Here is a 9,547-nt window from a genome sequence, read left to right on the forward strand (position 1 = left end):
ATCTAATCTTCAGCATTCTTCTGTAGCACCACATTTCGAAAGCATCTATTCTCTTCTTGTCTAAACTATTTATCGTCCATGTTTCACTTCCATAGATGGCTACACTCCATACAAATCCTTTCAGAAACGACTTCCTGACAATTAAATCTATACTCGATGTTAACAAATTTCTCTTCTTCAGAAACACTTTCCTTGCCATTGCCAGTCTACATTTTATATCCTCTCTACTTCGACCATCATCAGTTATTTTGCTCCCCAAATAGCAAAACTCCTTTACTACTTTAAGTGTCTCATTTCCTAATCTAATTCCCTCAGCATCACCCAACTTAATTCGACTACATTCCATTATTCTCGTTTCGCTTCTGTTTATGTTCATATTATATCCTCCTTTCAAGACACTGTCCATTTCGTTCAACTGCTCTTCCAAGTCCTTTGCTGTCTCTGACAGAATTACAATGTCATCGGCGAACCTAAACGTTTGTATTTCTTCTCCTGGACTTTAATACCTACTCCAAATTTTTCTTTTGTTTCCTTTACTGCTTGCTCAATATACAGATTGAATAACATCGGGGACAGGGTACAACACTGTCTCACTCCCTTCCCAACCGCTGCTTCCCTTTCATGCCCCTCAACCCTTATAACTGCCATCTGGTTTCTGTACAGATTGTAAATAGCCTTTCGCTCCCTGTATTTTACCCCTGCCACCTTGCGAATTTGAAAGAGAGTATTACAGTCAACATTGTCAAAAGCTTTCTCTAAGACTACAAATGCTAGAAATGTAGGTTTGCCTTTCCTTACTCTATTTTCTAAGATAAGTCGTACGGTCAGTATTGCCTTACGTGTTCCAACATTTCTGCGGAATCCAAACTGATCTTCGCCGAGGTCGGCTTGTACCAGTTTTTCCATTCACCTGTAAAGAATTCGCGTTGGTATTTTGCAGCTGTGACTTGTTAAACTGATTGTTCGGTAATTTTCACATCTGTCAACACCTGCTTTCTTTGGGATTATAATTATTGTATTCTTCTTGAAGTCTGAGGGAATTTCGCCTGTCTCATACATCTTGCTCACCAGATGGTAGAGTTTTGTCAGGACTGGCTCTCCCAAGGCTATCAGTAGTTCTAATGGAATGTTGTCTACCCGCGGGGCCTTGTTTCGACTCTGGTCTTTCAGTGCTCTGTCAAACTCATCACGCAGTATTGTGTCTCCCATTTCATCTTCATCTACATCCTCTTCCATTTCCATAATATTGTCCTCAAGTACATCGCCCTTGTATAGACCCTCTATATACTCCTTCCACCTTTCTGCTTTCCCTTCTTTGCTTAGAACTGGGTTTCCATCTGAGCTCTTGATATTCATACAAGTGTTTCTCTTTTCTGCAAAGGCCTCTTTAATTTTTCTGTAGGCAGTATCTATCTTGCCCCTAGTGAGATAAGTCTCTACATCCTAACATTTGTCCTCTAGCCATCCCTACATCTCTTGGACGACCCTTTTTGAAAACGCAAATGATCTTCCATAGTACGACCAGGAGTAAATGGTATAGGGAGATGGTGAAAAAGTCCAGTCATGACACCCGGTGCTGCTATTTAGTATTTAATATTATGAAAGATTGTAGAGTTATATGTCAATCTGCACAATAGAAATGAGAAATATTTTCGCAAATAGTTGAACATTTGCAGTTTATGTTTCCATAGTTACCTGTTATCAATGTTAATTAGTTCTGCAATGAATGATAAAATAATTTATCAGTATATTAACAGTTATGATCTGAAGATGGTGCTCACAGTATTATGATAGGTCTGTGGCATGCTCCTTTCTTATATTCTTAAGTGTTGTAGTTATGTTAATGGGAAAACACCTCTCTCTGCATTGTCAGAATCAGATTTAAATATGTCTTCTTGAGCAGTGCTCGAACTTTCACTGCTCCCTCACAGATGTGTAATTAAATTTTCTATGCATTCTTCCACAACGCTTTCATTTTTGGCTGCGTCTCTGATGAAACTTCCAGTACTGTTCAGTTTTCGTCCACGTCTTGCTTGCCATTTGATTGATAGCTGCTACAAGAAAAGTTTCAGTTTCAGAGATAGTGAATTTTGTATTGTTTCCAGCAACGTAATTTTTTACTTATGTCTGTACCCCTTCAATGGCATTGAAACGACAGTGGTGTGGAGGAAGCCAGTTTCATGCTCGTGCCTTTTAGCAATTTCATCAATTACATATGTTGGAAATTGTGGTTTCTGTTGTGCCACAGTTTTGAGTAATTCCACGTTCTTCGAAGTTTCTCTGAAATCCACTTTTCATCATTTCAGCCACTGAATGACACGTCGTTTTTTCATTGCCAAAGTTGGTGTCTTATCGTGAACAATGGAACGATAAAGGACACGGTCTGTGATGATCAGATTTATCATAAGCAACGTCTCGTATCATTTTTGAAAAATCACACTGTTCATCTCTCTATAGTAATCACCTGCCTTTTCGAATAAAATATTATCGACCAGTTTTGCACAAAATTGCCCGATACACGTGCGTGTAAAACAATAGTTTGCCTTCCTTTTCCAGAAACACTGGCACGGTTCCCTTAGGTGTTCCATCATTCCAGCTTCTACATACTGAATGGCTTGGCACTGGCTCAAGTTTCATCTATCCACACTATACTTTCAAATCCCATACCCACAACGCTATGCAGAAATCTACACTGTCGTGCAACTACATCTGTCCTTTCCACCCGTTAAACACTGAGTAACTGAAGCCTATGTTTTTCAGCAGTGTACATAATGAAGATGTGCTTCCTTTAAAAAAATCATGTTTTTTGATGTGGCACAAGTAGTTTAGATAGAGGAGGATGTTCCCTTCTCTTATAATAGCTACGTATGTGACGACAGGTAGTGTCTTTCTCGAAATCCTCCTCGGCCGCTCCTTTTCCGGTGTGTGCAGCCGTGTCGTGCCACTCTCACCACATCCTACACTGTACCATGCTTTCCCTCTCGTTGTAACAGTGCTCGTGCTTGCTTCCAATGCTACTGCAGTCCTCTGAACAACCTGAGCAACAGGAAATAATGTCTCATCTTTTTCCTCACCACACACACGAATTTGCGGGTCTGGCTCTGTAACACGCATTTCTTCCTCCGTTTCGCTTCATGTGTTGGGCTGCCACTACTCGTTGCACTGGGTATTGCTTAAAAGCTACCAGAAACAATAAACACCAGAAACAATAAACACCAGAAACAATAAACACCAGAAACAATAAACACCAGAAACAATAAACACCAGAAACAATAAACACCAGAAACAATAAACACCAGAAACAATAAACACCAGAAACAATAAACACCAGAAACAATAAACACCAGAAACAATAAACACCAGAAACAATAAACACCAGAAACAATAAACACCAGAAACAATAAACACCAGAAACAAAATAAACTGTGAACTGAAGTATTAACACACGTGATGAAACACCAGCACCAGTTGCACGTGAGACTCCCGCTTGTACATCAGGTTTACAGAGTGGCAGTGTGGCTCCTGCAGTCTGTAATTAGCTGGCTGCCTGCGCAGAACGACGCTGTACTTCAGAAGATACGATGTCGTGAAGAATGAGATGCATAAAAACTTGTTTTTGCCTAAAATGGAGCAGAAATTACTCAGACTGTATTCATTCCGTGTTCTGTAGTGAGAACACTTATTGACTTCTAACATACTTTAAGCATAATTTCCAACCTATTCTCAATTACAGCCTTAATGTCAAATACTAACTCATTTGTAAAGTAAATGGATGTTTGAAGTTGTTTTATACGTACGAGTTAAATTTTTAGTGTCAGCGGTCTACTTATGTTAAGACAAAAGCACCAGATAGAAAGTTCCATTTTGATTACTCGTCGAGAACAGGTGCTCGGTGTGGTAGTTGCTTTTACGTATTGCATTGTATACGTCATGTGTCACTAAGTGCTCTATTAATATTACCAAAAGTACAGTAAAATGGCTAATTTTACATCCGTATGAATTGCAGTTTGTAATTCTCTAAAGAGATCTCTGCATCATCTTTGGTTATTGTGTGTGCAGTACTCTCCCTTTCCATTATCTTGTTTTCTACATTGCTAGATTACCAATATTCCAGTTATTTTATTTATTTATTGAGAACATTAACCAATTCCAGGAATATGGAGGATATTTAATTCTTAATTAATCAGGATCGCATACCTGGATACACATTACGTCGATATGTAAGACTTTGGAACGTATATTGTGTTCCGACATTATGAAATACCTTAAAGAAAATGGTGTATATATATGTAACTGGCTCTGATACAGATAATATCATTCTTGTTAAACCCACCTAGTTTCTGTATTCATGAGTGCTATTGGGCAGAGGTTCTCATGATGATACTATATGAATAGATTTACAGAATGATTTTGATACCATTCCTCACAAGCAGCTTCTAATCAGATTCTATGTAAAGAGCATTGTCCCAATTCTGTGACTGGGTTTGTGAGATCCTGTTTGAAAGGTCGTAGTTTGTGTAGGGAAGTCATTGACTAAAGAGAATTAAAAAATGGAATATCCAGGATGGAATAATGAGATTATTATGAAAAGGATGGATTGCTACTCACCATATACCAGAGGGGTTGAGTCATAGATAGGTAGAACAAAGAGACTCAAACAAATAAGCTTTTAGCCAAAAAGGCCTTCATTGTATAGAAACATATTTTCAAAAAACTTTTCATCCCCCCCATTTCACTGCTGTAGAGGTGGAACTTCAAAAAATATTCCTGTCTGGCCTCAGCAGCCAGAGACTGAGGTGTATGTTCGCTCGAGAGGGAGAGGGAGAGAGTGCGTGCAGTCTAATCCCTGTGGAGGTTTTTCGGCTGACAGCTTACTTGTTTGACAATATTTTTGTTACCCCAACTGACGACTCGACATCTCCACTATATCGTGAGTAGCAATCTGGACTTTTCATTATACTGAATAAAACAGAAATGATGTCCAGTGTCCCCAAGGAAGTGTTATAGTTCATTTGCTGTTCCTAATCTATATGAATGATTTAAGAGACTGTAGGTGCAGCCATCTTACTTTTTTTGCAGATGATGCTCTCTCTTATTACCTGTTAAAGTCACAAGAAGATCAAGACGAATTGCAAAATAATTTTGGGCAAGATACATCTATCTGCATGCACAGATGCATGTTGTGGAAATTGTCAGTTGACCATAAATAATAAAAAGTGAAATCCTGCACACTAGTACCAAAAGGAATCCATTAAATTTTGGTTAGAGGATAAACGACACAATTCAACTAAATACCTATGGTTTACAATTATGAATAACTTAAACTGAGATGATCACATAGGCAATATTGTGGTAAGGTGAACAAAAAATTTCATGTTATTGACATAACTCTTAGAAAGTTCAACAAATGTACTAAGGAGACTGCCTACACTACTAAAACTGTCCATCCTACTTTGTGGTATAACTGCACAGTACGTGATCCTTTCTGGATGGGATTGACAGAGGTCGCAATAAAAGTTCATAGTGTACAGCTCTCCATGTATTATCACGAAACAGTTGGGATAGTGTCACGGATACGGTACACGAGTAGGGGTGGCAGTCATTAGAACAAAAAGCATTTACATTGAAGTGTGAGAGGTTTGACGAAATTTCAGTCACCAGCTTTCACCCTCATATGTGAAAATATTTTTTTAAGTGCCGCCTACATAGGGAGCAATGACTGTCGTAATAAAATTGGAGCTAGAATCAAAAGATTTAGGTGTTTGTTTTTCACATGTGCAATTTGAAAGAGAAACGGTTGACAAATAGTCTGAAAGTGTTTCTGTGAATCCTCTGCCAAATACTTAAATGTGAATAACTGAGTTATCATGTAGATATAGATGTCACCTTATGCTGGAGTCAATAGGAATGATGTGTGTGTTTACAGTGTATTTGTGATGCTGACAGCCTGTCTTTGTAGCTGAACTTAGATTGTGGGGCATCTTTAAATTGAATAGTGTTTGCAATGAACTCACAATATTCTCTGGTTGTCTGAACAACTAAAAACAAATATAATTACTCTTCATCTTTTTAAGTCATTTCCTTCTAAAAACTGCCACTTAATCATCTACATTTTACTATGTAAACTTTACATCTAATTGCTATAAAATTTATATTTTAGCTTTCGTGATTGCTTTTGTTGTATTACACATTAATGAATTTTTACTGCATTGTTACCAATTTAAAATTATTGTTGTGCTGGAGTATAGGTGCGAATTAGGATGTGTAAAGTTTTGTCTCTTCTTTTTCAGGTTGGAGTGTGTTATGCATCACTGGGAACAGAATTAAAAGTGCCAATGTATATAGCCCAAGCAAAGTAACAAGGAAGAAAATTGAGAGCTTTTTAGCACTTAAAACTGGAATCTGTTCATGTTGAGGACTGTTTTATAGGGTTATTTTCCTGGTGGACGTATGCAAGAGAGTTAGGTGAATTATGCAATTCTTTGTGAATTATGCAATTCTTTGTGAATTATGCAATTCTTTGTGAATTATGCAATTCTTTGTGAATTATGCAATTCTTTGTGGAGACTGCATTTCTATCCTCAAAATCATAAAAATTGCTCTATTTGTGAGTTCAAATTTTGAAGAGAGAGAGAGAGAGAGAGAGAGAGAGAGAGAGAGAGTGAAGCATTTTGATATTAGAAATGTTTGGCCTCTGGTGATTATGAGACATTTTGAATGTACATGTAGAAGTAAATCCCAAGTAGCAACAAAGCTCACAAAGTCTTGCAGAGAATTTTTGAAACTGTCCATAAAATGGGAAAATTTTTGTTGCCCAAGCACAGTGAAAACTTCTTGCATTTTATTGTGAAGCAAAGGAAAGATATTAAACATTTGATATTGTTTTTCTGTAAGTGCACCCACTTTATTGATGTTATGGAGCTGTATATTGAAACATCTTTTTATGTACTGAAATCGTTCCTCAATTATTTAAATATGTGTGGAAGAATGAGTATGTGTGAGGATTGTTTGTACTAAGTTATTTGAGCCTTCAGGGCAGATTTTATTTATTTTTTATTGATATATATATGTATATACACATCTATATAAATGATATGTATTATACTACAGGGAACTTTTAACTTAAGACTGATTAAGCAATTGCAGTATGAAAGTGGCATTCTGTTCTTAAATGTCATTTTTCATGTTTTAGTAACTGTTTAGCAGGTATTTTTCCTGTATACTTGGCTGATCTGTAACTTGAAAGGCCACAAAAAGCATTAATTACATAATAAATGAAGAAAGAGGAACTTTTTGTGTGTGTACTTGCATTTATATAATTTTGTGATATGTGTGTAAATGTAACAAGCAATGAGATGATGTCGATTATAAGGTAGAAGTCTACCTCCAGAGTTTACTTGTTGAAGTTTGAAAGTAAAACTTTCCTAGAAAAAAAGTTGGCTGTGAAAGCATGAGTTAACAGTTCCTTCTGTATGCTGCTGTGCCACAGCTCTTTCACAACTTCTTGACACATTAAAATGTGTGCCAGATACTGCCTGCCCAGGTTCCAGTATGCCCGACACACAAACATAACCTGCCAGGAAGGAGAGCACGCACTTTCTAAGAAATGTTTGCTACTTCTAGTGTTGAAGAGAGGATCTTTTCCTACTCTGTGTGACTCAGTTTTATTTCCAAATACGGACATAATGTCACATTGAGAGCCAATAATCACAGTGGCACTTCTACTAGAATTATTTTCAGTCACTGGTCACATGTGATCTTTATTGTGACTGATTTTGCCGTTAGCCATCTATACATGTTACAGTAAATATAAAAGAAAAACTAAAGTTAGTGACTGCACTACAACAAACACAATAAACCTACAATTCACATTTGTATAGACTCTGTGACTAACATAGGTACAGTGTGCAAACATACTAATTTTTTCTACTATTCAGTACAACATGTATTGTTGTTGTAAGGTTTTTCTGCACAGCATGCACATGTCACAGTTTGAAAGTGATGCAGGTGGATGGTATTGGCATTGTTATGCAGAGTACACCAGGAGGAATGGTAAGTATTCAGGAAAAAGATCATTTCGAGCAAAAGAGTCTAGTAAACACCGGCTCTAAAATGCACACCTTGAGACCTGTGAGCAGTTATTTATCTACAATATTGTGAAACAAATTTCTTCTACTGGAAGCCCTTCACTTTCCATATTCTGGGATGAAGTGGTATGGACCAAAACGAGAAAAAATTACCTGGTAAACATGGACTCTACAATGCCTACTTTGAGAGCTTTGAGCACTTGTTCAGTAGAAGAGATTTGCCTCACAGTATCGAAGATAAAGTAGCACTCGTAACCCTCGAGGTACACATTTTGGAGCACGTGTTTCCTAAACGTTCTTTATTCAGTTGATCATTAACCATTCCTCGTGGAACATCCTGTACAACCATACATAGACGAAGAAGGTAATGTGACTTCATAATGTCTAGTATACTGACTAATATACTTTTAAAATACAAATTTGAACAAAAAACAATCAATATTATGTAAACTAATTTTTCAAAAGTAAGAAATAAATCAGATTGAGGAAACATTTTGTGGGGCTTCAAATCATGCTTGCAATAGTGTACAGTTTTTTTACTAAAAATGTGAGTAAGCAGAGAGGATGATGATGGGTAGGAGGAGGAGGAAGATGAGGAGGATGTGAGATTGAGGATGATATGAGGATGATGTGGTGGTGGTGGTGGTGGTGGTGGTGGTGGTGAGGAGGGTGGTAGCTCTTGTGAGAGAGAGAGACTACTTCTTGCACCACCACCACCACCACCACCACCACCACCACCACCACCACCACCTTCTGTTTCCTGCTGCTTGAAGGATTCTCTGTTGAAACATTTTTGAGATTGGAAAATCGTTGGAACGTTTTTGCACCTTTGGGTCTAGACAATAGCAATATGTCAAGGCCACATTACAGCAGACTGCACGGCCTGTATGATCAACCAGACAAATATCCTCTAGTACTCTTTAAAATTCCAGGATTTTGAAATTAAACATTGAACTTTAAATTCTCAGTTGACACCTCATTGGCTGTACATGATTTCCAACTTCATTGAAAATTGCTTCAAAACATTCTTTGATCTATATTATTTCTTACTTTCAGACAAATGACTTCACATCACTTTGACCCCCACCCCCCTTCTTTTTCCTTTTCAAGTTTTGTTCAGAAAGAATAAAGCCAAATGAAAAGATACGGAAACATTTGGCGATCGCAAACACAGCAAGACTCGGTTAGGAAAAAATGTCAGTGCCTACAAAGATTTTTTTTACTATACTTTAAATTTATACTTGTTTATATAGACTGACATGTTAAATAAAACATAGCAATGCCGTTTAACATTGTCACATGTAAAACTTGCAATATATATATATGAGTGTCATAAGCAGTATTTTAACAATATGCACAAGTACAGTGCCCTCTCGATTACTTTATTTCTCAGTTTTCATCTGCAAGAACTAATTATTATGTATCTAATAATTTATACAAATGGATGTCTCTTCTTACAC

General features: G+C 37.2%; 1 protein-coding gene across 2 annotated transcripts in view; it reads left to right on the forward strand.

The window, feature by feature from the left end:
- LOC126428260 (protein Lilipod) overlaps positions 1–7,353 on the forward strand; it is a 364,122-nt gene extending 356,769 nt beyond the window's left edge. Inside the window, exon 13 of one of the 2 annotated variants that reach the window (XM_050090172.1) lies at positions 6,291–7,353. The gene's annotated coding sequence lies outside the window, so the exon portion shown is untranslated. The remainder of the gene's footprint in view (positions 1–6,290) is intronic. The other variant, XM_050090173.1, reaches the window with a different exon arrangement.
- The last annotated feature ends 2,194 nt before the right edge of the window (positions 7,354–9,547 follow it).

This window comes from Schistocerca serialis, chromosome 12 (genome assembly GCF_023864345.2).
Source record: "Schistocerca serialis cubense isolate TAMUIC-IGC-003099 chromosome 12, iqSchSeri2.2, whole genome shotgun sequence".
NCBI lineage: Eukaryota > Metazoa > Arthropoda > Insecta > Orthoptera > Acrididae > Schistocerca > Schistocerca serialis.